The 27,835-nt window shown below is 44.9% G+C and overlaps 1 protein-coding gene across 2 annotated transcripts in view; it reads right to left on the bottom strand.

Moving 5' to 3' along the window:
• The window catches only part of LOC147426545 (bidirectional sugar transporter SWEET7b-like), a 100,555-nt gene extending 77,782 nt beyond the window's left edge, over positions 1-22,773 (bottom strand). For both annotated transcript variants that reach the window (XM_086498576.1, XM_086498578.1), the window contains exon 1: positions 22,672-22,773. The gene's annotated coding sequence lies outside the window, so the exon portion shown is untranslated. The remainder of the gene's footprint in view (positions 1-22,671) is intronic.
• Positions 22,774-27,835: the final 5,062 nt, after the last annotated feature.

Raw genomic sequence — 27,835 nt, 5'->3', positions numbered from 1 at the left:
AAGATTGCATCTGTGGAGAGACCCTCACTTTCCATCCACCAAAAACAGCCCAATGCTACTTGGGCTCTGCCCCAATTGGACATAACCCATAATTAGTGTGTTGAAAGGGATGCCATCCCGGAGAGAGAGCTTTCTGAAGTACACTAAAGTTGACATAAATTTCCACCAAGGCATTCCCAAGCACGACCATTTTCATCAACAACCCCAGGCTAAAAACATCATCGTGAATTCTTTTGCCCAGATCAGTCTCTTGTGTACTGCCATTTGCCTTCAATATGCAAAAGACCCTCACGTCGTATCCACCAAAAACAACCCAGAACTTACTAACTCGTGTCCCTATTGGGCAATCCATAATTTAAGTGTGTTGCAAGCGACACTGTTCCGCACAAAGAGCTTTCAAAACACGTTTTGTGCTTTCTAACATGCACCACATCTGGCATACATGTCAACCAAGGCATTCCCAAGAATGATGTGTTTTTTCAACAGCCCTTGACTAACAAGATCATCATGAATTATTATGCCCAGATCAGCGTTTTGCCTAGCACCACATGCCTTCAAGATGCAATTGCAGGTGATTGCATCAGGTGAGTTGCCCTCGCTTCGCAAACTCCCAGAGCTTGTTGGCCCTGCCTTTTTGGGAAAACCCCACAATCAATATGCATTCCAAGAGACGACCTCTTTATCAAGAGCCCCTAACTAGCATGTTCCGGACAGGAAGCTCGTGAAACACCTTTTGTGCTTTTTGACATGCACCACATTTGGCATACAAATGGGATGGGCATGAATCAGCGAAATGGGTAAGAGCTCTCAGAGCACTTTTGTGCTTTCTGACATGTACCACATCTGGCATACATGTCAACCAAGGCATTCCCAAGAATGATGTGTTTTTTCAACAGCCCTTGACTAACAATATCATCATGAATTTTTTTTCTCATATCAGCGTTTTGCCTAGTACCACATACCTTCAAGATGCAATTGCAGATTGCGTCTGCAGAGTTGCCCTTGCTTCAAAGCCCAGAGCTTGCTGGCTGGTCTTCATCAACCACCCCAGGCTAAAAACATGATTGTGAAATCTTTTGCCCAGATCAGTCTCGTGTGTAGTGTCACTGTCACAAAATGGTGACAGCAGAATACTGACGTGGTAGGCAGAGTACGGACACTGATGTGGCACGTTGTACGGATTCCCGTAAATCGCGCTGATAGGCTAACGTGCACAGCGTACAGATTTCCGCTTCTCGCGCTGACATGCTGACGTGGCCTGCTGTACAGATTTCAAAACTTACATTGGCTGCTTTTGGCAGAATCTAGAGCCAGTTGCTTTTGGGACTCATTGGTTTTGAGTTTCACTGCTTTGGAGGCCCTGCTTTTGGAATCCCTTTGTAAGAATAAAAGAAGCCCAAGGGTCTCACTTCTCAGAGCATCTGGACGCAGAGTCTGAGAGCTGAGGACCCGCGGGAGTTGTACTCTGCTCAAAGATTAATACAAAAAGAAATACTGAAAGGGGTGCCAATCTTTGGGCCAATCTCTCTTGGCACGGAACTATGCTGGCCGTGTCGACTCAATTAAATTGTGAAGTGTTTTAAGTGAATCTCTCTTGTGTCACGATAGAATCTAGACTTGGGGTGCCCAAGTTTGTTGAAGTGGTATTAGAGCACGGCCAATTTCTCTGCTACCGGGAAATCCGGTCCTTCTCCTGGCACCTATGGATTCCAAAAAGAATCAAACGACTCCATCTGCCACCTTTGAAGCGAGAGGCAGTACGGAAAATTCAAGCGGATTACCAGAGAACGAGTATGGCCACCTCGGCCTTCGTAGTATCAACTCATGGAGATGCAACGTCAGAAGCAAGTTGATGAGTGCGCAAAGCAGATGCTTCAGTTTGCCAAGGATCCACATTATGCCAAATTTTTGACCCGGCACCAATGGACGAAGTGCATACTCATTGACAGAAAGCCATTGAGTCACCAATTAAACCGGCAATCAAGAAACCTCCTACTCCAAGGATGTTCACTGAAGAAGAACTCAATGATGTTGTCGAAACCCAAATCAATCAACTTCTAGACACGAAGAAGCCATTGAAGAAGCAATTGCAGAAGCCCAACAAGGGGACCGACTACCCCAGTTACTTGGGCCGTCAATCTTCTTTTGCAATTGCACGAAAACAGAAGCATGTGCGTTTCGAAGGACTACCCAGTTCTTCTTCCTCTTCTTCCGACAGTTCTTCTAGCTCTTCCTCTTCCGACTCGAGCGAGGAGGACAGAAAGGGAACCAAGAATCAAACTTTTGAAAAGAATAAGAAAAAGACAAAGAAGATCAGATTCCGGCCAGTTTTTGATGGTTCTACTGAGGAGTCATCCTCTGACAGTTCGGACTCCAATGATCACATGTTTTATGCAAAGAGAAGAAACATTTCTACAAAGCCAACCAATATGATTTCCTCGAAGATAAGAAACAAAAGGCTAAGGAATTTAAAGAAGGTGACAATCATTGAAATTTAAATCCTCTTCAGGATTCCGAGATGCTCCTAAGGCTTTGGCTTTCATTCAGCATTTTGATATAGCCTTTTCTAGAGGGCACTACTCAGAGCACTCCAAGATCACGAGGGCAACATCGTTCTTGAAGGGAAATGCACGAACATGGTGGTCCACTCTTCTTCTGAGGAGAGAAGCCCCGACCAAGTAGTTGAAGTTCAAACAGGTCTTTATTTCTTCTTGGTTGACCCAGGAGTACGAACGAGATGTGAGAACCGCTTGGAACCATCTTCGGATGACCCCGACCAAGTGGTTGAAGTTCAAACGGCTCTTTATTTCTTCTTGGTTGACCCAGTGTTACCAGGGAACGGACATTTCGGGCCTTGGAACGGCGTTCCGGCCGGCTCGGATTTTCTGGAACGCGTCGGAACGGAACGGCGTTCCGGCTGGAAACTGTCACCGGAACGGGACGACCGGAACGGGCTGGAACGGGACGGAACGGACCGGAACGGCCGGAACGGCCCCAACGGCCATAAACGGCAGTTTTTGAAATTGAAAAAAAATGACTGTTAGGCAGCCAACGGCCATTTTCAGCAGTCAAAAAAGTATATAATGCCCCCCTCCTCCCCCATTCTTCACACACTCATCAAGCCTCAAGGCCCATTCTCCCTTGCTTGAGCCTTGCTCTCAACTCTCAAGCCAAGCTCATTCTCCCTAGCTTGCTCTCAACTCTCAAGCCATAGTGTGGCGCCGCGGCATGCCTCAAGGCTCAAGCTCTCAACCTCTCTCTCTCTTGGGCTAACTTCTAAGTTCTAACCCTCAACTTTCAAGGCTCAAGGCTCAAGCTCTCACAGAATCAAGCAGCAAGCCTCTCTCTCTCTCTCTCAAAGTTCAAGATCAAGCTCTCTCTTTCACGGATAATCCATCATCCATGGCCTCTTCTTCTCGTTCAACCCCCTCCGTTCATGCGGGCAACACTCAAAAGGCGAAGGAATGGTCGTGGTGGGATGAAGTGACCTCGGAGGGCACCTTGTCGGCGGCGGGAGGTTCTCGTGCATGGGGATGCAAGCTATGCTCTTACACGCGGAAAGGGGGGCATGACAAAGTGAGGGCACACTTTCTTCGAGTGCCGGGACATGAGGTGAAATTTTGTGCCAACGTAACCATCGAGAAGAGGAAGGAGCTCGAGGAAAAGGATCGGCAATTCAACCATAAAGCCAAGCCGGCACGCAAAGGTATTGATCCAAAGACCCTCATTTTCCCTTCTTCCTCTCTACCCGGTGTAGGTGTTGGTGCATCTTCAAAAGGTCCAATTCGTCGCCAAAAGACCCTTACCACCTCTTGGGACCCAAAGAAGAAAGAAGAGGTGGATGCGGCCGTGGCCCGATTCTTCTATCACGACCATATCCCATTTGTCGCAGCGAGGTATGTACATTGTTTTATGATTCATCAATCTTCTCTCTCATTTCTTCCGTTATCGTCGTTTCCACTTTTTTGATACTAACCTCTTCTATGTTTGATCGAAATAGGTCGGAGTATTGGAAATTCATGGTGCAACAGATAGGAGAGTATGGCACCGGCTATGTGCCGCTATCTTCAGAGGCTCTCCGAACCACCTTGCTCGATCGAGAGAAGGCTATCGTGGAGCAAGCAACCCTCAACATTCAGCGTCTTTGGGCAAAACATGGCGTTTCCCTCATTGCTGACGGGTGGAGCGATACAAGGAAGAGATCTATCCATGGTCTCGTCGCATACTCCAGTGGAGAGATGTACTTTGTGCACTCTCATGATGCCACTGAGAGTGGCAAGTCCGCCGATGTCCTCTCTGCAGAGTGGACAGCGGCCATAGAAACCATCGGTGAGCAACACGTGGTGGCCTTTGTCACAGATGGGGAGGCATCAAACAGGGCAGCAACAGCTATCATAGAGGGCCACTATCCGCATGTGACAGTGTGCTTTTGCATGGCACACTGCTTGAACAACCTTCTGAAAGACATCGGCAAGCTAGACTGGATTGCTCCAGTCATTGCTGATGCAGTGAAGATGGTTACTTTCATCAACAATCACAACTTGGTTCGGAGTGAGTACCTCAAGAGGTCGGGCGGCAAAGTGCTTCTAAAGTATTCAGATACCCGCTTCGCATTCAACTTTCTTCTTGTACGCAGGCTGTCTGAATGTCAAAATGCGGTCCGACAGGTCTTCATCAGTGATGAGTTCACCACCTCCCCCTATGCAAAGACAGTTGCAGGGATTTTGTGCAAGGATAAGGCAGAGGATCTTGAGTTCTGGAAGGAGCTCAAGAGTCTAGATGCACAGGTAAAACCGGTGGTTCATTTGCTTCGAGTTCTGGATGGCATGGATCCTTGCATTGGCAAGATTTATGAGGCAATGGACCGCATGATTGAGCAGCTTGCACAGCTTGAGCCGAACGCAGAGCGATATGAGGAGATCCATGCGCTTTGCAGCTCGAGGTGGAATTCATATGCCTCTCCTTTACACGGGGCAACGTACATGGTGGATCCAGAGTTCCAAGGTGCAGGGCAAGAGACAGATAGGGAAGTCATGAACCAATTTACAGAGATCTTAAACAAGATGGTTCTAGACAGAGATGGGCGACGCATTGTCAGAGATCAGCTGAGACAGTATAGAGAGATGCGAGGGTCATTTGGCAGTCCAGATGCTCAGATTGATCGCAGGAAAATAGGTTCAGTGCTTTGGTGGGAGGACTATGGCTATGATGGCCCTGAGCTTCAGAGATTGGCGATCCGTATTCTCAGCCAGTCAGTTAGTACCTCATGCTTGGAGCAATTGTGGAGTACCTTTAGCCACATTGCTTCCAAGAAGAGGAATCGGCTTGGAGTGGAGAAGGCTAATGATCTTGTCTTCGTCAGCGCAAATTTGAAAATGCTTTGCAAGAGTACAGACAAATAGACAGATCCTTTTACACAGTGGGAGATGGAGCAAGAGGCTTCTCAGGCGGGTGGAGATGCACATCCACCAACACCAGGTACTTCATCTGTGGCTGAGATCGAGCCGGACCTAGACCTCGATGATGAGGAATGGGAGGATGTGCATGATTTACAGCCGGCTACTACGGATTGGGAGGCCTCTCAGGCTAGTGGCTCTTGAGTCTTGAGTCTTTGCCATTTATCCACCTTTTTGTATGGCTGCTTGAGCCTTGCCCTCTTTGCCAGTTGTAGCTACTAGCATCTTTATGGTATTTGTCACCTTCAGTCTTTTGGTATTGTGGTCACTGAAGTCTGGTTTGAACTTTGCCCCCCTTTGGTTTTTTTGTAGCACCTTGGCCGCTGGCGGCCCTTGAGGCTTGTTAGTATGTTAGCCATAATTAATTCCAAAGTGTTATCTCTGACTACTACTCTTGCAATTATTTGAGAGCATTGTGTATGTACTATGGGCATTGTGTTTGCTCATTGTTGTTCATCTGGCTATGTTGTTCATCTGGCTATGTACTCTGGGCGCCTCACATCCCAATCAAGTCATAATAAGGTTAAATGGTCTTCGAATCGTGTTTTTTGTGGGTATTAGAGTCAAAGGACTCTAATACTACTTGTATTCAAACACATAACGCTAAAAAAAATAATATTTGGGTGTTTTTTTAGCCTGCCGTTCCGCGCCGTTCCCGTTCCGGGCCCATTCCCGTTCCCCCGTTCCGCAAGGAGGCCCGTCGCCGTTCCCGTTCCGCGTTCCGGGTAACTCTGGGTTGACCGAGGAGTACGAACGAGATGTGAGAACCACTTGGAACCATCTTCGGATGACCAAGGGTGACACTTTAGATGCATATTGTGAATGGTTTTGGGATTCTTTTCTACCGACCTCTTCGTTTAAGGAGGTCACTTTTAAAGAACAGATTGGGCGGTTTTGTTGCGGACTCCCTAAAGAGATCCGAGATTACTGCCTTGAGCAAAAGTCTGAGTCCATACAACAACTGATGGGACATGCTAAGCGGGGATTCTCGATACATTCGGGTAACTTGATCTACCCCGCTGATGAAGTTTTAACACAAAGGTCCGGGCAGAACTCGACAAACGACAATAGAAAGAAGAACTCCCATATAAGAAGGATGCACGACCCCAATTGACTGCAGAACAGAGAGCTGACCATCTCAAAGAGGGGAAGTGTTTTGGTTGCAGGTTGCGGGAACAAGGACACATCTCCGCAAAGTGCCCCAAAAAGGCACAACAAGGACAATTAGAAGAAAGGCCAGAGAGTTCTAGAGCAGCAGAAGAGCGTGGCAGAAAAGGTAAGATGAAAGCATGACTGGAACCGGATTGCATGGGGACCAACCCAAGTCAGATGGACGAAAGTACGGAACTTTGCCGCGCTTGGGGCAAAGTAAAAGATCAAGAAGCCCTCATGTTCTTTGATGGAAGAGCCAAGGCCAACTTCATTTCACCTGAATTGGCGGCTCGACTTGAGATTACGCCCGACAAGATGGGGCCACCGGCGGAGGCAGTTCTAGCGGCGTCCGGACGGATGTTGCCATTACACCTGGCATTGGCAAACTTCGTTTGCATTGTCAGGGATATTTAGGGCACAATGACTTTTACAACATGCCTTTGGAAGGGTTTGACGTCCTCCTAGGAATCCCTTGGTACCACAAGAACAACGCCGTGGTCGACTATCGGGCCAAGAAAGCAACTTTGACTAATGAGAAGGGCAAGAAAATTGTACTTGATGTAAAATTAAAGGGCGAGTCCGTCCCTATTATATCGGCTTCGGCCATTTCAAAATTAATGAAATCTAATGTTTTTGATTACTGGATCTATTTGAAAGGATTGAATGATGATCAACGAATCAACATGTCTAAATTGGATAAAGAACGACAAAGAAGTTTATGCACACCCATGTTGACTGTTTCTCAGAAGGCCTACCAGGCGAGTTACCTCCATCTCGTTACCTCCATCTCGTCGTGAGGACCACACCATTGATTTGATCCCAGGAACCACACCACCGAACTGGCCACCTTACCGTGTTAGCCAAGCCCAGAATGAAGAAATCATGAACCAAGTGAAAGACCTTTTTGAAAAGGGTCTCATTCAACCCAGTGCTTCACCTTACTGTTCTCCAGTTTTACTAGTACTAAAGAAAGATGGATCTTGGAGAATGTGCATTGATTATAGAGCTCTCAATAAAATCACCATCAAGAACACATTCTCGATTCCAAGGATCAATGATATTCTTGACAGACTTCAAGGATCCTCTTGCTTCAGCGGGATTGATTTGAAAAGCGAATATCATCATATCATAATCGCACCGGGAGATATCTACAAGACAGTCTTTTGGACAAGTTTTGTTTTATATGAATTTTTGGTGATGCCCTTTGGACTTACAAATGCTCCAACAACTTTCAATCGAATGATGGATAGGATTTTCCGAGAGCATCGATCTTTTATGGGCACTTTCTTTGATGACATTATAGTTTTCTCCAAGAATAAAGCAGAGCACCGACACCATCTGTTACAGGTCTTTCAAGCATTGCGCGATCATAGATTGGTTATTAATGCCAAAAAGAGCGAGTTTTTCTTGCCAGAGATACATTTCTTGGGACACATCGTCTCAGCAGCAGGAGTACAGATGGACCCGACCAAAAATGAGACTATTCGTGATTGGCCTGACTTGAAGAATGTCCATGAAATTCGAAGCTTTTTGGGCTTGTGTTCTTACTATCTACGGTTCATTTGGAAGTTTACACTAATAGCTTCGCCTTTGCACATACTGACTCAGGAGTCCCTTTCTCATGGGGACCAAGAGAGGTGACTTCTTTTCAGACACTTAGGGAAATTGACTACGGGACCAGTGTTGGCTTTGCCAAATTTACAAAAGCCATTTGAAGTTTATTGTGATTCTTGTGGTTGTAGTCTGAGAGCAGCTTGATGCAAGAAGGCCATGTGATTGCTTACAAAAGCAGAAAGTTTTCAAGGCCAAAATTGGTAGCCTAAATTTATGAGAAAGAGCTATTGGCAGTGATCCATGCTCTTACACAGTGGCAACATTATCTACTCAGAGCCGATTCCACAATTTTTACAGATCATCAGAGTCTACGCTACTTCTTGTCACAGAAGCAGCTTTCGGAAAAGAAAATGCGGTGGGCTAACATCTTGTCACAGTTTCATTTCTAGATTGTCCATGTTCAGGGGAAAAAAAAATTAGTGACAGATGCATGGTCTTGGAAGCCCCTAGTCTTGGCTATTTGCGCGATTCATCACAGAACCTTCGAGGATATGGTTGACCACAGATCCTGACTTTGCGGACAATTTTACTGGGATACAGAATGGGGAGACAGTTCCAGGGTATTCCATATGGGATGGCTACTTGATGAAGAAAACAATGTTGTGTGTCACACAGCCTTTGCGGGAAAAGGTCTTAACAGAGTGCCATTGTCCGCCTTTCACGGGACACCGTGGCATCGATACCACCTTGAAGGGTGTGAAGCATTATTTCTATTCGCCGAGACTCAAAAAGGATGTGGACGACTTTGTTCGCAGTTGTATAGTATGCCAAAAGGTCAAGTTTGATAGGCATAAGGCACAGGGATTACTACAGCCTTTACCCATTCCCACCTACCCCTAGGAAAGTATTGCAATGGATTTCATCTTTGATCTCCCGAAGACACAGAGTGGGCACGATGGCATTTGGACTATCATTGACAAATTTAGCAAGCAACCTTATTTCATTCAAGACAAGAAAACAGTCAAGCCGGACCATTTAGCGAGCTTATTCATTGCTTAGATATTTTGGTTACATGGCATGCCTAAGACCATAGTCTTCGACAGAGACCCCCGGTTCACGAGTTTAATTTGGAAGGCTATTTGGGAGAACATTGGCACGCGGTCATCATCATTCCACCCACAGACACATGGGCAATCTGAGATAGCCAATTCAGTGGTTTTAAATTTATTGAAACCTTACATTTTTTATCAAAAGACTCAATGGGAAAAATATTTGCCCTTCGTGGAATTTTCCTACAATAACAGGGTTCACTCTTCGACAGCGAAGGCGCCTTTTGAGGTAATCGAAGGTGCTAAGAAGGTCCCTCCCTTTCTAAGCACTAAAGACAAGATTTTTTACGCCGATCAGTCTATGAGGGATTTGGGGAATGCTTTTGCCAAGATTCAAGAGGCTTTATAGAAGTCTCAAGCACGGCACAAAAAGGCAGCGGATCAACTGTCACGTGACACATCCAACCCTGTGTGTCCATGGACAAGCTACAGCATGACTAGGGTTCAGTTCAGTCAAGTCAGTCTAGAACAAGAAGTGATCTGGCACTTTTGTGAGTGTTCGCAGACCGTGCATGCCCAAATACTTAGATTAGATGCATATCCTCTCGTTGCACACAACATGATCATCAGCATTACCATCAAAATCCATCAGGAGCATTTTCCAGTGCATTAAACCTATTTTCCCTATTTTTGACATTTTTCACTTATTATTTTTAAGTGACTTTTGTTGGGAAGTAGGTAGGGCAAATTTACGAAGTTTGTATATATATTAACCTAGTGCTACCACTTTCTGGCAGAAGAGGCAACAAGAACAGTTTGTTCAACAGGCAACTTCTCAGCAAGACCCCCCTGCGACAACTCTGGCGTTTTCTCTCACCAGAAGGCCTAGCGTGTTTGCATCAGATCAGCCAGCGTTTTTGCACTTGCAGATTCCCGGCGATAAAACCATAGCAGATCAGCCCCAGCCTTAGTAGATTCCCACCGCAAGAAGACATTCAGTCCTAGCGTTTTTGCATCAGCTTGAGACCATCAGCGTTTTGCAAAACTTCGTGACAAGACCTCAGACAACATCAGCATTTTCGGTTTTCAGCAGTCAGTACCCACAGCAGAACCCGTAAACCTCGCAGATCTCACCTTTCCGCAGCAAATCCTCGCCGCACGGTCAGATCCCGCGAAGTTTGCAAATTCAGCCCAGAAAACGCAGATTTCAACATCTGCAATTTCAGCATCTGCGTTTTCAGCGCGTCGTCGTACCGTCGCCATCGACATCGTCACCGACATAGAGTCAGAATTCAACAGATAAAGATTTACAGATTCCAGGCCTTAGCATTCTTAGATTTCAGCCCGTCTCGTCGTCGTCCTCATTGTCGTCGACATCATCGAAAGTCCAAGTATTGTAGAGATTTGTGCAATCAATAGTAGACCGCTCTCGCCATAGAGAGTGGGGCCTTCGGAGGAGGGGTTTGACAACTTCCCGGTGTCGTATTCTCTTCTCTCTCTATATCTCAGTCTCATGCACCTTCATTCACAGTGTCCATTCACTTTGTTTGTGTCCATTGCACTCTCTCACTAAAGGAACGGAAGGCTCTCCCTTCTGTAAGTAAAAGGAACCTTGAGCACATTTCGGAGCACTCATCTTGAGCAAAGTTCAATATTCACTTCTGCTGCACCTTACATTGGTATCAGAGCTTTGGCAGTGTTCTATATCACTCAAGGAAAGAACCACAGTGTTCTGTATCACACTTGCAAGCGAAAGAAGAACCTCAAGAACTCAAGAACCTCAAGACCCTCAAGAATCTCAAGACTCACGAACCCCAAGAACCCAAGACCCGCAAGAACCCAAGTTCCTCGTGAACTTAAGAACCCAAGACTTCAGTGGATGGTCATCACCCGAAGTGGAATGGATACTTCGCATGAAGGTGGTGAGCATGGGAGTGGCGAAAAAGAGTTTTCCTCACCAGGAGGTTTTTCCGACCCTTCCCCATCTACGCCAAAGATTGCACCACATCCTATGGCAACTTTTGACAAGATGATGGACAGGGAGTTAGAACGCGAAGCGAGAAGAGCAGAAAGAAAAGTAGAAATTGATCATAAGTACGAAGAAAGAATGGCAGCCATAGCGCGTGAGCGCGACGAAAGAGAAGCAAAATTTGATCGCGAGAACAAAGAAAGACAAGCAGAATTTGATCGCGTGAACAAAGCAAGACCAGCAATGAACGACCAACACATGAAAGAGAGAGACTCTCTAAGTCTCTTCTTCTCCCAAGCATGACACAAAGGATTTGCATGATGAATTGCATGATAATGATGAGCATGATGATTTGGATGATAAGGACAAGCATGATGATTTGCATGATGATCAAGATGTGATTTCTCACGAGCATGATGATTTGTATGACCACGATGTGATTGTTCACAAGAATGATGGGTTAGTTGATATTGTTTCTAGTGAAGCTAACCTCATTGCAGATTCAATCACTCACGAAGAACCGATCTTGGCTCTCGAGCCTAGGTCCAAAGAACCCCCTCAGGGAGAACCGATCTTGGCTCTCGAGCCTAGGTCCAAAGAACCCCCACAAGAAGTATTATGTGTTCGAATGATTAGTCAGCACGCATTGTTCGAGTGTTTCATTCGTGATGTTTTCTTGTATTTTAGTCACCGTCCTTATGTGATCCCTTTTCACAGGCATGACATATTGTACGTTGAGCACGATTCACTCATGAATGAGCACGGATGTATGCGGATGATTCATGAAAAAATGAAATGTTTGCACCCAAGGAATTCACATTCCATGTTTCTTCCTTGACATGACACAATATCAGAAAGAGCCCAAGAAGGATTGAGCATCAAGCATTGGTATTTCCATTGTGATTTGCCACAGTTGATTGATTTAGATCGGAAAGTCAAGATTCGACCCCATTGTTTGCGTGTGTTTGATGAACGGTTTGGCACTCTGTCACTTTGTTTATTTGCATCGCATGCATAGTTTGTTCGAAGGAATATTATTTTTCCAGTCACTTTACATGGATTGGGTATGTTCATGTTTTTGTGTTGGAAGTGGTTTCAGGAATTTTCAGCCTCGGAGATTCTTGAAGAAGGTAGACACATGACTCTAGACGAAGTGGAAGCATTGAAGATAACTTTGTGTCGCTTTCGGCGCGGCCCAAAGAAGAAGGCATTGCAGACCTTTATGAAGTTCAAGTATCGCATGACCCACGCATCAGAGTGACCCGGCGAAGAGTCCTTTCCAGGATTCCGGACGCTGTTGGCAATCTCCCTAGACGCCATACAGTTCGGTACCAGTACCTCACTTTGAAAAGGAGGGGATGTCACGTGACACATCCAACCCTATGTGTCCGTGGACAAGCTACAGCATGACCAGGGTTCAATTCAATCGAGTCAGTCTAGAATAGGAAGTGGTCTGGCACTTTTGTGAGTCTGTTCGTAGACCGTGCATGTCCAGACACTTAGAGTAGATGCATATCCTCTGGTTGCACACAACATGATCATCAGCATTACCATCAGAATCCATCAGGAGCATTTTCCAGTGCATTAAACCTATTTTCCCTATTTTTGACATTTTTCACTTATTATTTTTAAGTGACTTTGGTTGGGAACTAGGTAGGGCAAATTTACTAAGTTTGTATTCATAGAAACCTAGCGCTAGCACTTTCTGGCAGCAGAGGCAGCAGGAATAGTTTGTCCAGCAAGCAACTTCTCAGCAAGACTCCCCTCCGCAACAACTCTGGCGTTTTCTCTCACCAGAAGGCCTAGCGTTTTTGCATCAGATCAGCCAGCGTTTTTGCACTTGCAAATTCCCAGCGACAGAACCACAGCAGATCAGCCCCAGTGTTAGCAGATTCCCACCGCAAGAAGACATTCAGCCCTAGCATTTTTGCATCAACCTGAGACCATCAGCGTTTTGCAGATCTTCGCGACAAGACCTCAGACAGCATCAGCGTTTTCAGTTTTCAGTAGTCAGTACCTACAGTAGAACCCCTAAACCTTGCAGATCTCACCTTTCCGCAGCATATCCTCGCCACACGGTCGATCCCGCGAAGTTTGCACATTCAGCCCGAAAAACGCAAATTTCAGCATCTACGTTTTCAGCGCGTCGTCGTCCTACCATCGTCACCGACATAGAGTCAAAATTCAGTAGATAAAGATTTGCAGACTCCAGCCCTTAGCATTCTCAGATTTCAGCCCGTCTCGTCGTCGTCCTCATCGTCGGCAAGTCCAAGCATTGTAGAGATTTGTGCAATCAATAGTAGACCGCTCTCGCCATAGAGAGTGGGGCCTTCGGAGGAGGGGTTTGACAACTTCCCGGGGTGTCATATTCTCTTCTCTCTCTATATCTCAGTCTCATGCACCTTCATTCACAGTGTCCATTCACTCTGTTTGTGTTCATTGCACTCTCTCACTAAAGGAACGGAAGGCTCTCCCTTCCGTAAGTAAAAGGAAACTTGAGCACAATTCGGAGCACTCATCTTGAGCAAAGTTCAACATTCACTTCTGCTGCACCTTACATCAACATCGATGCGACTTGAAGTTGAAGGAAGATGATTGGGTGCTCTTATGTTTTGAGAAAGCACGCCTAAGGAAACGAAAGGGAAAGGAGCGTCTTTTTCCAAAGCTTAGCATGAGATATTATGGCCTTTTTCAGATCAAAGAAAAGATAAATGAAGTATCCTTCAGACTTAGGTTGCCAGATACTTGGAATATTCACAATGCATTTCATGTGAGTCTCTTGAAACCGTTTAAGGGTGAGGTGTCAGTTGATGGGGAGCCTGATGAGCAACCCGAAGTGGAAGAAAGCGAGGAGATACTCTCTCCAGAACAGATTTTGGCACACAAGGAAAGAAAAATGGAAGGTAAAGTGATTTTGCGGTTCTTGGTGAAATTTATGAACTATCCGGCATTGGATGCAAAGTGGATGGAGGAGGAGGCCCTAGCAGATACTCTTCAAATTTTAGAACTTTACCTTGAGGCTTTCGGTTTAGCTGGTCTACTCCGAAAGATCCCATGGATCAGCAGGATTGAATCTGGTGCAGACGGGACTGCTTAAGAGAGGAGTTGCTCCGCTCCTTTGTCACAAATTGCCTGGATGGAATAGAGTCACTGATTTTCCTTTGAATTTCAGGGTATTGCTGTGCTGACAGTATTCTGTTGTATAACTTTATGAAATGGAATTCCCGAAATTGAACATGAATGATTTGTACTCTCTCATGTGACCTGTTTGAGTATAGGAACTGAAAGACGAAATGACTGCAGCATTTCGGTAAATGCGGTTACTAAATACGTTGCTCGCAATCATGGTCTGAGATTTGGAATGAATTTTTCTGTGATTGATTTGATCGTCATGTGATTGCCTGTGAGGTCTTGTGATGTGATGTGACTGTCATCTTTGTACAAGTGCTAGACGTGTCGTGTCTAGTGCGTCGGTACTTAGAGTCAGTGTCTGTTAAACTGGTTTGTGGCCTCTGTCTGTTTTTGCAGGCGTAATCGAGGACGATCACAATTCTTTCAAGAGGGGGGTATGTCACAAAATGGTGACGTGGCAGACTGCTGGCGTGACAACAGAGTACGGACGCTGACGTGGCACTCTGTACGGATTCCCATAAATTGCATTGACTGGCTGACATGGCACAACGTACCGATTTTCACTTTTTGCACTGACATGCTGACGTGGCCTGCTATACGGATGTTTGAAACCTACTTTGGCTACTTTTGGCAGATTTTAGAGCCAGTTGCTTTTGGGACTCATTGTTTTTGAGTTACACTGCTTTTGGGGGCTCTGCTTTTGGCATCCCTTTGTAAGAATCAAAGAAGTCCAAGGGCCTCACTTCTTAAAGCATCTGGACGCAGAGTCTAAGAGCTGAGGACCCACCGAAGTTGTACTTTGCTCAAAGATTAATACAAAAAGAAATACTGAAAGGGGCGCCAGTCATTGGGGCCAATGTCTCTTGGCACGGAACTACGTCGGGCCCTGTCAACTCAATTAAATTGTGAAGTATTTTAAGTGCATCTCTCTTGTGTTGGGACAGAATCTAGACTTGAGGTGCCCAAGTTTGTTGCAGCCACATGCCTTCAATATGCAAGAGACCCTCACTTCGTATCACCCAAAACAATAGAATGATGTGTTTTTTCAATAGCCCTTGACTAACAATATCAACATGAATTTTTTTGCCCAGATCAGCATTTTGCCTAGTACCACATGCCTTCAAGATGCAATTGCAGGCGATTGTGTCTAGAGAGTTACCCTCGCTTCGCAAAGCCCAGAGCTTGTTGGCCCTGCCCTTTTGGGCAAACCCCACAATTAGTGTGCATTCCAAGAGACAACCTCTTTACCAAGAGCCCCTAACGGTTCCGGACAAAAGCTCTTGAAGCACCTTTTGTGCTTTCTGACATGCAAGACATTTGGCATAAAAATGGGACAAGCATGAAGCAGCGAAATGGGGAAGAGCTCTCAGAGCACGTTTTGTGCTTTCTACCCAGCACCACACCTGGCATACATGTCAACCAAGGCATTCCCAATAATGATGTGTTTTTTCAATAGCCCTTGACTAACAATATCATCATGAATTTTTTTGCCCAGATCAATGTTTTGCCTAGTACCACATGCCTTCAAGATGCAATTGCATGTGATTGCGTCTAGAGAGTTGTCCTCGCTTCGCAAAGCCCAGAGCTTCCTGGCCTTGCCCTCTTGGGCAAGCCCCACAATCAATGTGCATTCCAAGAGACGACCTCTTTATCAAGAGCCCCTGACTAACATGTTCCGGACAAGAAGCTCTTGAAGCACCTTTTGTGCTTTCTGACATGCACGACGTTTGTCATACAGATGGGGGGAGCATGAAGCAGCAAAATGGGGCGGCCATGTAGGACGCTCTGCACAGAGAGAGAGAGAGAGAGAGAGAGAGAGAGAGAGAGAGAGAGAGAGAGAGAGAGAGAGAGACTTGATGAAAGCTGCAAGCCGGTGGCGCTGGTAGGCACTGCAAAGGGCGACGGTGATGGAACATCTCTAGCACTGAGGTGGTTATCTAACCTCGCGACGGTTGCCATCCCAACATTTTTCTTTTTAAAATAATGTTATGTTATGGTTTTACCTACGACACCCACGTGGCACTTTCTGAAGAGGGTGAACAAATTCGAACAAATTTATGATGAGAGTGTAGCTTAAGGGCTTTTGCCTTAAAAAAAGGTGATTTCTAGAGCCCTGGTTAACATGCATGCCAATGTGGTGTAGCTCTTAAAGCACTTTGTTTTTTCATGAGCTCACTGTGTGGCTTGCTATCATTTGGAACAAATTGATTGCAAGGTTTTCCAAATAGTGGCTCTAAGCATGAAGCAATGGACTATTCCTACTAATGCATTTGTCTCTAGTAGACCCAGCAAGCACGAGGCCTCTTCAGTGAATGCACAGCAAGATTTTAACTCCATATGTAGTCCACCACACCACCTTCAAGAAGCAAGCAAGCACTTTTCCATTTTGGCAAGTGTGGAGGGAGGACTTTATTTTCGATATAGTTTCCTTGACCACATGTAAAGCATCAAAATTTTAATGAGCTCCTTATCCATGATGCGGTCTCTTGGAACACCTTGAGTGTAGGATATGCTCTTTGTAGGAAATGAGCAAAGGGTAGGCCAAGAAGCAATGGGCTACTTATGCAAGGCACCCTAGGCAAGTGAGAGCAAAGGATCAACAATGGGAAGAGTAGGAATTTTTGAAGTATACTTAAGACAACCTAATGCAGGTATTGCCACATCCAATTGGGTTGGATGCATCTCCCAAGGATTAATAATGAAAAGAGTAGGGACTTCTAACCTATACCCAAAGTTCAAACAACCTGTACAATAAATGTTGTCACATCTCATTGTGTTTGGATACATCTTGCATCGCAAGGGTATGACAGATGTTCCATGCCCTTGAGAAAAGGCTTAAGTGATTTGAGAAGCTAGAAAGAAGGCTTTGAAGCTATAGCAATGGATTAACATTGGGAGTTGTACTGGTTTTGAACCTATTCCACAACTCGGTGTGGAGCAATTCTCTCTCTCTCTCTCTCTCTCTCTCTCTCTCTCTCTCTCTCTCTCTCTCTCTCTCTCACGCTTGATGGATCCATCTCGTTTTGTCACAGGTGGGGGTAGGCGCAGGGAGCTACCACAGGAGATCTAGACGATGTCAGAGGGAAACAAGTTACGGCCATGGGAGGGGCAAGGTGCTCGTACGATATATAGTGTCTAGTAGAGTGCACACACAAACACATTCTCAAAACCATTTCCGTGCCTTATTAAATCACTTCTTGGTCCTATATGCAAACAACTATTTATTGCCAAGAAAAACGATGCAAAGGGACAAGAACTCACTCTCACTACGGTGATCATCCACATCAGAGAGAGAGAGAGAGAGAGAGAGAGAGAGAGAGAGAGAGAGAGAGAGAGAGAGAGAGAGAGACATTAACACTTTCCACGAATAACTTAGCTCTCCACTATGTTTTTCTACTCTCTCTGTGCCCACTCGAAGTTCCAACATCTGTAAGTTTGTTATGATGTTAGTTCGGTTAAGATGAGAATGAAATATAAATCAATAAGCGATGCATGCCATAATCTTGTCATTCTGCCATGATCATGTGCAAGCAATCAATCAAGCATTTCTCTACAGCACTACAAAATGTGACAAATATCGACACTGTCTCCACGGATAATGGCATTTTAGTTGACCCTCTCTCTCTCTCTCTCTCTCTCTCTCTCTCTCTCTCTCTCTCTCTCTCTCTCTCTCTCTCTCTCTCTGCGTGTGTGTGTACGCGCGCGCGCGTGTTGAATAATGGAAGGTGCTCTTTTGCTACTAACATTTAGATTGATGGTATGTAATGATATGAATTTATTAGAAAATTAACCCTGCTTACATCTGTCATGCTTAATTGCAAGTGGACCTAAAGGCTGCAGATGTTTCTAACAAATGTTTAGAATGTAGAGTTATATTGCTTAAGAACCATGTGCAAATCAACCTTCCTTGGGTGGCTAATGCTAACTATTGGGGTGGTTGCCCTGTGACAGTTTCACGAACCAGCTTAATGACTTTTGCTTTGATTAATCACAAGGTTAATCAAATACCAGCAGCTCCTCAATGAGAAAGTCACGAATTCGAGCCCTTCACTCAACGCCAAGCGTGCAATGATCAAAACCATTTCGATTAATCAAAATCTGATTGATCACTTTAACGACCTACCACCAGCTGTACCTGGGGTACCACATAGGCAGGCAACCCTAAAACCTAATTAAATATTATTTGGGTCCAAACACTTAGGTATTCATTAACTGGTGGATGGGAGATTTAGTATGCACCTGGTCACCTCCCCTACCACAAAGGATGCAAACGGACTGTCCACCTAAGGAATAGCCCTATATTTATCAACAGCCCAGCCTTCAAGGCGCACAGGTAGTATTTGACAAGTTTCTGACCATAGTTACGAGGAACGAAAAATCAGACTGCAGAACGGGGAATGGAACAGGCATGAATTGCCATTCCCTGTTACAAATATTCATGTCCAAAACACGGAACAGGGGTTTTGGAATGGGAAGTTGGAATGGGAATGGCGAACGGAAGCTTGAAAGTGCCATTACCTACAACTATGCTTCTGACAAGCTTATGCCTTGGCAAAGAATTATTAAATCTGAAGAGAAACGTCTGGGTCAAGGATTGAGTGAGTCTATATCAGCACTATATGCTCTTTCACATCCTGCAGTTTTGAAATCCCATGCAAGCTATCACTTGTTATTCAAAAGGGCCTTGAAGATCATATCTTTGTTGAGTGCTTGCAATGTTGCTTTTGGGCATTGCCCGTAGGCTCATTTTGTCTGGCAGACGGTTCGTATCCAGCTCACAGACTTGGGATATAGCTAGGCGGGACATGTTGAAACATGCTGCCTTCTACGGGACATGATTTTTACTCAATTTTGACCAGCGTTGCAAACCTCTTCTTTAGTCTGGATCAGGCCACATTACATGCCACTCTACACCTCCCCAATGATCCGTTTTATATTCCTCATACATTTCCTTTTCTCAAAACATTATACTTCCTCTAGGTGTCAAACTCATACCCAGTATAAAGAGACAAAGAGAAGAGAAGCTTTGAATTCATTTCATAGGAACAATCTCAAGAGACTACAAAGATCTATCCCACAAGCATTGAACTCAAGACCATGTATTCAAGAGGGAATTGGGATAGCCAATCTACTCCCACAGTTGGGTGGTAGAAAGGTTATTTCCAATTTCGTCTTCTTATTTAGACACACATACACCCAGACACACCCACGCATACTCATGAGAAGAGAAGCTTTTAACGTCGTAGGAACCATTCCAAGAGGCCCAAGAGGTCTATCTATTCAACTCTAGACTTGTTATTTGAGAGGAAAATGGGATAACCAATCTACCACACTTGTGTTACAGGCTTGGACACTCCAAGCGTGAAATCAATAGCAAAAACTGCCAAATCATTGAACTTAAATAGAGAGAATGAATTAGAGTTGACACAGCATGGCGGAGTTCCGAGCCAAGACGCACTAGCCTCAAAGACTAGCACCCCTTTCGGCATTTCTGTCACAAGGAAACCGCCCCAATTTTCTAATGTTGAGACTTTGGATCAAAAGTAAACAAGCAATTCTTCATTAGTAGGAACATTAGGCAGCTCCAAGTGAAACGTCTTACCCTTGAAACTTCTTAATCAATCCTCGAGCAGATGTCTTTAGCAAAGGGTAGACTTTCCCATTACGTTTACAGGACTGCCCAACCCTGTGACACAAATGCTCATTACTACATTCTTTTCTCATTGCAATTGTCTCCTTAAGATAATTTTCTCAATGTGCAAGAGCTGTTACACTCACATATGTAACTTGTATGGGCCCTAATTGAACTAATACAGCCATATTACCACAGCATGCCAACAAAGGGTTGCTTTGCCCTTGTTACTGGGTACATCTCATCATCATTGGCAGGCCTTGTGATTGTATCACTTGTTTCATTGCATGTCTATGTCTGCTTGTGACACAGGCCTAATAACGCCTCCTTTGAAGTTCTTCAAGGCCAAAAAAGCAAGCTTCTAGGGATCCACGTCATGAGCAGATTAGTCATCTAAAAAAAAACTTGGCGGAGATCCAAGGATCAGGTCTGTCACCGTCTGCAAGCAAGGATGTCTTCAATAGTTTCACATTTGTGCGACCTCGGCTTACTAGACCCGCTTTAGAACAAACGGCATGTGTTTGATGATTCAGTGTCTCCCATGTTTAACAATTTAGTTGGCACTGCTTGTAGATTGTCGTGCAACTTCGGCTGTGTTTAACAATTCAGTGTTGTCTACCCTTCTACCTGGTTACGTCACCCTCAACGTTTTTTCAAACTCCCAAGCAATCTCGCACACACTATCTCCCTCGGCCATGACATGCTGTCCTCCGACATTGCCCAGCTTTCCTGTGGAAGCTGCCTGCACCTACCCCCGCATTCATTAGAAAAGTTGATTTTCATTAATCTAGTCTTATTGTGTGTATGTGTGTGTGCTAGCTCTCTTACCATATATCGTACGAGCACCTTGCCCCTCCCATGGCCGCAACCTATTGCCCTCTGACATCATCTAGATCTCCTATGGTAGCTCCCTGCGCCTGTCCCCCACCAGTGACAAAACCAGATGGACCCATCAAGCGTGTGTTAAATAGAGAGAGAGAGAGAGAGAGAGAGAGAGAGAGAGAGAGAGAGAGAGAGAGAGAGAGAGAGAGAGAGAATTGCTCCACAATCCATTGTCATAGGGATGGTGATCGAGCAGGAGCAACGTGGGAGTAGTATGAATATAGAGAAGAAGGGATCGTATCCACAAGGATGGTGATTACAGGTCTCACAAAGAGCATGTGGCAATGATGACGATGATGAATGCAAAGACCAAAGTAGGGGGGATCGGAATGATAGAAACACACATTAGGCCAATTGTCAAAGCTATCAATATAGGAGCAAAGACAAAGTGTTCTCATTTACAAGGTGAAAAATAAGCTAGTCCATGAGAACCAGATTTTAGTTGTGATTAGAGAAACTATTTCAAGGAAAACAACGCAAGTTTCACAGCCTTAGGAGAAGAAAGTACCCAATGAAAGGAAAGATTGGTTGCCCACAACCTCAAAGAGTGACGGAAATGTTTGTGGCCAACAAGGTTGATAAAGAATTTGGTTGTAGGCTTGGTTACATGATTAGGTTTGAGGATTTCATGAGGCCTTACACAATAATCAAGTATAGGGCAGATCGAATGCTCGAGACAGAATAATCAAGTATATGATAGATGGAATCCTTTTGAGATACTACCACTGCTGGCATTGGAACAGTTGAATTGTTCTTGTAGTACATCGGGGGCACCTCATCGTGCATGCACCGAGCCACACCCGGACCGTCTACCTTAGATGCAGCAAGACTTCTTCAGCAACCCGATCACACCTTGTTGTGCACCAAGACAGAGATGTGATAAAAGATCAAAGAGGGCTGCCTTGCGTCTTTTGGTTGCTTCATGGTGCATAACTACTTTTTTTCCAAGACAATGTTTGTGTTATACACGTGTTGAAAATTTTTAGATGTTGAAACTTTTGTTGATCCCTCCATCAACCACGTGGCACTTTCCATGAAGCCTTCTCTCCATTATAACAGTTACGTCAAACTATTATAACAGAGAGAAGGCTTCATGGAAAGCGACTTAACTGTTATGATGGAGAGAAGGCTTCATGGAAAGTGCCATGGAGCAGTGAAATGGGGAAGAGCTCTCAAAGCATGTTTTGTGCTTTCTGGCATGCACCACATCTGGCATACATGTAAACCAAGGCATTCCCAAGAATGTTGCATTTTTTCAACATCCCTTGACTAACAATATCATCATGAAGTTTTTTGCCCAGATCAGCGTTTCGCCTAGTACCACATGCCTTCAAGATGCAATTGCAGACGATTGCGTCTGAAGAGTTGCCCTCGCTTCGCAAAGCCCAGAGCTAGCTGGCTGGTTTACCCCAGGCTAAAAACATCGTCGTGAATTCTTTTGCCTTCAATATGCAAGAGACCCTCACTTCATATCCACCCAAAACAATAGAATGATGTGGTTTTTCAACATCCCTTGACTAACAATATCATCATGAATTTTTTTTCCCACATCAGCATTTTGCCTAGAACCACATGCTTTCAAGATGCAATTGAAGGTGATTGCGTCTGGAGAGTTGCCCTAGCTTTGCAAAGCCCAGACCTTGCTGGCCCTGCCCTTTTGGACAAACCCCACAATCAGTGTGCATTCCAAGAGACGACCTCTTTATCAAGAGCCCCTGACATGCACGAAACTTGACATACAAATGGGGCGGGCATGAAGCAGGGAAATGGGGCGGCCATGAAGGACGCTGTGTAAAAAGAGAGAGAGAGAGAGAGAGAGAGAGAGAGAGAGAGAGAGACCCTTACTTGATGAAAGCTGCAAGCCGGCGGCGCTGGTGGGCACGACGACGATGGAACGTCTCCAGCGCTGAGGTGGTTATATAACCTCGCGACGGTTGCCATCCCAACAGTTTTCTTTGGGGAAATTACCAAAATGCCTCTCTAATTTGTGGAAATTTCCAAAATACCCAAAAAATTTCAAAATTCCTTTATATCTATTTTGGTTGGATTGTTCAACATTTTCTAATCTTTATTCCTTTTTGACAATTGAGATCTCTTTTCAAGTGCTTAGCATGTAATTTGTCACAAATTACCTCACAAAAGGTAATTACGCCTAAAAATAATGAAACAATTCATCCTGAAAGCCTACATAACCAACTCAAGTTCTAGTTTTATCATCTTGTACGATAGACAATTAGTCATCTTATGAAAAGCTACAAATTTTTTTATTTTTGGAGAAATTTACTCTCACAACTAGGGGTATTTTGGGAATTTTATAAAATTTGAAGGGCATTTTGGATATTTATGGCAAAATATTGGAGGTATTTTGGAAATTTCCACAAATTAGAGGGGTATTTTGGTAATTTTCCCTTTTTCTTGTTAATAATCTATATCTATATCTATATTGCTCTATAAGGGAGAACAATTTTCAGGCGTGCCAGGTGGCAGGGGAAGAAAACTTAAGGGTGGTGAGCCGGGAGCTAGGTAGCGTGGAATATTGGTGAGCTCAAGGAAGACGAACATATGAGAGAGAGAGAGAGAGAGAGAGAGAGAGAGAGAGAGAGAGAGAGAGAGAGAGAGAGAGAGAGACTCCACGTCCCGCATGTCTCCTGCAAAGAGCCTCCATTTTTGTGTCCCATGAGGGCATGCTAGCACACTACGCTGCATACACATAGAGAGAGAGAGAGAGAGAGAGAGAGAGAGAGAGAGAGAAATTGGGTCACGGTCAGGGAAGGGGAAGGGGCTGCCATGAGAGAGAGAGAGAGAGAGAGAGAGAGAGAGAGAGAGAGAGAGAGAGAGAGTTTTTCCCAGAGAGGTGGAGAGTAGCCAAAAGCCTTGGTCGGCTCTGAGCAACCACGGAGAAGCGAAGAGCAATAGCTGAAATCCTCAACTAGGGTTTCAGCACATCCTCCCCCCTGCGATGAGCAGTTGGGGTGTGGATCGTCCTACCACCATCCACACATCTCGCTTTGCCTGCCCCGTTCGCGGTGCCCACCTTTGCCATCAACTTTGTGTTGTATTTTTGTGTTGTTCAGCAGAACTCGCGCGGACCTTGCTAAGCTACCAACGCCATCCACCATTTATGTGTTGCTGATCATTGCTTGAGTCACTACCTTTGGTGCCATCTCTCACTCCCCGTCATGAGTTCCCTTCACGGCCTAGCTGTCTCGAGATGGCCTCACTGCCCACTATCTATATTACTCTATAAGGGAGAACAGTTTTTAGGTGTGCCAGGTGGCAGTGAAAGAAAAGGGTGGTGAGCCGGGAGCTAGGTAGCGTGGAATATTGGTGAGCTCAGGGAAGGCGAATAGATGAGAGAGAGAGAGAGAGAGAGAGAGAGAGAGAGAGAGAGAGAGAGAGAGAGAGAGAGAGAGAGAGAGAGAGAGAGAGACTCCATGTTGTTGGGGTATAAAGCCCAATGTGGTCGCCCAGGTAAGTGGGCGGGCCGTCAGGTATGTACACATATTCTTTTGTTAAAACCTAATAAGAACTCACTATGCTCTACACATTACAGTAGAGCGAGTTCACCATATCGTCGTGCTCTTCTTCTCGCACTCTCTCTCGCGTCGCACTTCCGCTCGTACTCCTTCAACTGGTATCAGAGCTTAGATCGAGGCTCGGGGCAGCACTGTAGGAGGCTAGAGTCACCAGCTTAGATAGGATTGAAATTCGACAGGCGAAGACATCTCGGTCATCTCGGTTACCGTTTGGCTTCGACAAAGTTCTACGCAGGCCATTTTCGACTACGTGGTCTCAACGGGTGCAGATCCGACTCTGCAAATTTGGGGTTTTCGGCCTACGACTGCATGTGCGGAGGATATCGACACTCCTAGAGTGTTGATTTGTGGCTGTCTACACATCGAAGGACGGCTCACAGTTCTTGGAGGCGTGTCACATACGACACGGACGCATCTACACACAGACTGTAGGCGACATCCACTAGTTCATCAGGTAGCTTGTGTTTGCTGCTTGATATTCCAGATTTCATCCTGACATTGCAGGTACTTCCACATGGGATGTATTGTCAGAGATGATGTATGTTTGTTGAGGGTTTGCTGGCTGTGAGTCACGCAGCAAACAACGGCCGCAGTGGTTACAGCATACAGTGGGAAATTTGTGGATGTATGACTTTGTGGGAAGTCTATGTACTGTCAGATTTACTGCAGCCTTTGTTGAGGGTCGAGTGAGGTTTTATTGAGCTGGGGGATTCTCGAATGTTGAGATCCTTTCAGTGATACAAGTCTTGGAGCGATCCCTCGAGCACCCTTAGATAGGCAGCTAGGATGTATTGACTGTGAGTTAGACAGTTGGGATTGCATCTTTGCTTTACTGCCGTTGAGGCATTGTCGCAGTCTATGCTTACAGGACAGTGACAGGACAGTCAGTGACAGTACAGGTGCAGGACAGGTTTACCCACAGCTTACAGTGTCAGAGAGATAGTGTTTTTGAGCTGTTTTTTGGTCTGTTTTTTGAGTACACCAGAGCCATTTTACAAAGGAGACTCTGCCGAAATTTATGCAGAATCTGAAGCTTTCTTGGTTCATTTGACAGGTTGATATTGGTTCAGAGGTCAGTTTACAGGGGAAACTCTGCCGAATTTTTCCCAGGAAAGTAAACTACTGTGAAGCGTAGTTATGGCTGGATCACAGGACACTGCTCTTTACAATATCAAGAAGCTGGATGGAACCAATTTCCCATTGTGGAAGAAGCAGATTTGGCACGTGTTGGTACAAAAGAAGCAGATAAAACCTATAAAGCTCAAGGGGATAAAACCAGAAGATATGGACGAAGATGAATGGAGTGAAATGGATGAATTGGCACTTTCTACCATTATGCTGACTTTGGCAGAAAGCGTTTACTTCAATGTAGCAGACGAGATGTCGGCTTATCAAGCATGGTTAAAGCTGAGTGATCTTTATGAGAAGCAGGGTGCAGCTTCACAGGTATACTGGCTTAAGAAGCTTGTTGACTTGAAGATGAAAGAAGGGACACCTATGTCCAATCATCTGAATGAATTCAACACAATCTATAGTCAGTTGTCAGCTCAAGGTGTCAAGTTTGATGAACCTGTTAGAGCTATGTTCCTGTTGATCACATTGTCGGAAAGTTGGGACACTTTTCGCACAGCTTTGAGTAATTCTGCACCTCCAGATGGTTTGAACATAGCAGGTGTAGAAGGAAGTCTGCTTACTGAAGAAACCAATAGAAAGACAATGGACAAAGGCAAAGGAACAGCCTTAGTTGTCAGGGGAAGGACCAAAGAAAAGTACAAAGGTGGAAAGAGGAATCGGTCTCGTAGCAAGTCCCGCAGTGCTAAAGGCAAGAGTGACATAGAATGCTACCATTGTGGCAAGAAGGGTCACATGAAAAGAGACTGCAGAGAATGGAAAACAGAAAAAGGCAAAGAGAAAGCTGAAGACCATGGTGAGAAGAACAAGTCCTCAGTGAAGATTCAAGAAATAAATGTGACAAACACTGTTGCAGAGGATGACAGTCTAGTGTCAGGAGACATCTACTTCTTGAAGAATACAATGGACTCAGCTCTTCTTACAGCATCTGATGGAAATGCACTGAGTGACTGGATTATAGATTCAGGGGCATCACTTCATATGTCTCCAAACAAGGAGTGGTTTACTTCTTATGTGACCACTAAAGATCATGTTCGGCTAGGCAATGGGCAGACATGTGAGATCTTAGGTGTTGGAGATGTTCAATTGAAGTTTCAGAATGGCTCTTCTTTCACGTTGAAGAATGTGAGACATGTTAACCTATCTCTAGGGGGAGCTTCTTACTTTATGACATTTATAGATGATTACTCGAGGAAAGTATGGGTTTACTTTCTCAAGCACAAGGATGAAGCGTTTAGTGTTTTCAAAACGTTTGTGACACTTGTGGAGAATCAGAGTGGCAAGAAGCTTAAATGCTTACGCACTGACAATGGTGGAGAGTATGTTTCAAAGGCCTTTCAGGACTTTTGTGAGTCAAAAGGTATAAAACGTGAACTTACTGCTCCTTACAATCCTCCTCAAAATGGTGTTGCTGAGAGGATGAATAGGACCATACAAGAGAAGGTCAGAAGTATGTTGTCTAATGCACAACTGCCAAATGGGTTTTGGGCTGAAGCTGTATCAACAGTTGTTCATCTTGTAAATAGATCTCCTAGCAAGGTTTTGCAGAAGGATTCTGTGCCAGAGATGGTATGGTCAGGCAAAATGCCCTCATACAAGCATCTCAGAGTCTTTGGCTGTGAGGCATATACTCACGTTCCAAAGGAATTTAGGAACAAACTTGAGCCAAAGAGTAGAAAGTGCATCTTTCTAGGCTATGGTAATTCTGGTGAGATGGGGTACAGACTTTGGGATCCCGAATCCAGAAAGGTTGTCTGCAGCAATGATGTTCACTTTAATGAATCCAAATATCATTCTAAACCAGAGAGGGTTGAGGAGATTAGAAGAGTTGTCTTCCAAGAAGATGGACCTGCACGTGCAAGACAAAATGTCAGGGCTCAAGAGGAGGAAGGACAGGATAGAGTGGAACCACAGGTTGTGGCTGAGCCTGAGCCACCTATTGTGCGTAGATCTGGACGTGTCACGCGACCTCCTGATAGGTTTGTTCCATCTATGAACTATGTCATGTTGACTGATTGCAATGAGCCTTCATGTTACAAGGAAGCAGTGCAAATGAAGGACTCCGAGAATTGGCAATTGGCCATGCAGTCAGAGATGACAGCTCTGCATAAAAACAAGACATGGAAGCTAGTTAAATTACCATAGGGCAAAAAGGCTCTACCTTGTAAATGGGTTTACAGGTATAAGATCACCGCTCATGATAGTCAGCCAAAGTACAAAGCAAGGCTTGTTGCCAAGGGCTTTAAGCAAGAACAAGGCATTGACTTTGATGAATTCTTCTCTCCGGTGGTCAAGATGACTACATTGAGATGCTTTCTTGCATTGGTTGCCATATTAGATTT

Source organism: Adiantum capillus-veneris, chromosome 24 (genome assembly GCF_014529385.1).
Source record: "Adiantum capillus-veneris isolate H3 chromosome 24, ASM1452938v2, whole genome shotgun sequence".
Classification (NCBI taxonomy): domain Eukaryota; kingdom Viridiplantae; phylum Streptophyta; class Polypodiopsida; order Polypodiales; family Pteridaceae; genus Adiantum; species Adiantum capillus-veneris.
Note: the sequence above shows the minus strand (reverse complement) of the source record. Positions and strands in the feature narration are given on the sequence as shown.